Source organism: Propithecus coquereli, unplaced genomic scaffold (assembly GCF_000956105.1).
Source record: "Propithecus coquereli isolate 6110/MARCELLA unplaced genomic scaffold, Pcoq_1.0 Scaffold122, whole genome shotgun sequence".
NCBI classification, from domain to species: Eukaryota; Metazoa; Chordata; class Mammalia; order Primates; family Indriidae; genus Propithecus; species Propithecus coquereli.
This window is the reverse complement of record NW_012136303.1, coordinates 1,962,376-1,963,168: the sequence shown is the minus strand read 5'-3', so window position 1 is coordinate 1,963,168 and position 793 is coordinate 1,962,376. Positions and strand designations below refer to the sequence as shown.

Here is a 793-nt window from a genome sequence, read left to right as displayed (position 1 = left end):
GGCCACTGTGCCCAGCCCATTTTTGTTTTAATTGTTTGAGTTGTAAGAGTTCTTTATATTATATATTCTAGATACCAGTCCTTTATCAGATATGATTTGCAAACACTTTTTCCCATTTTGTGGGTTGTCGTTTCCCTTTCACCATTGTATTCTTTGAAGCACAAAAGTTGAATTTTGATGAAGTTCAGTGTGTCTTTTTTCTTTGGTTGCTTGTGGGTTTGATATCATATATAAGAAATTATCACTGAAGGTCACAAAGACTTACTTTATGTTTTATTGTAAGAATTTTATAGTTTTGGCTCTATATTTAGGTCTGTGATCCATTATGAGTCTGTTTTTTTGCATGGTATGAGGTAGAGTTCTGGCTTCATTTTTTTGCATGCAAATATCCAGTTGTCTCAGCATCATTTGTTGAATGGACTATTCTTTTCTCCATTGAATCATCTTGGCACCCTTGTTGAAAATCAGTTGACCTTAAATATATGGATTTTCTTCTAAATTCTCAATTCTGTCCTGTTGATCTAAATGTCTATCCTTAATGACAGTACCACATTGTCTTGATTACTGTAGCTTTGTAGTAGGTTTTGAAATTGGGCAGCGTGTATCTTCCAGCTTTTCAAGGTGGTTCTGGCTATTTTGGGCCCCTTGGATTTCCATAGAATTTTAGGATCAGCTTGTCCCTTTCTACACAGAGTTTGGCTGGGATTTTGATATGGACTTCTTTGAATCAGTAGATCAATTTGGGGAATATTGTCATCCTAACAATATGAAGTCTTCTGATCCATGGACATAG

General features: G+C 35.3%; 1 protein-coding gene across 2 annotated transcripts in view; it reads left to right on the top strand.

Moving 5' to 3' along the window:
- ITCH (itchy E3 ubiquitin protein ligase) overlaps positions 1-793 on the top strand; it is a 120,855-nt gene that overhangs the window by 118,880 nt on the left and 1,182 nt on the right. The gene's annotated exons all lie outside the window — the stretch shown is intronic.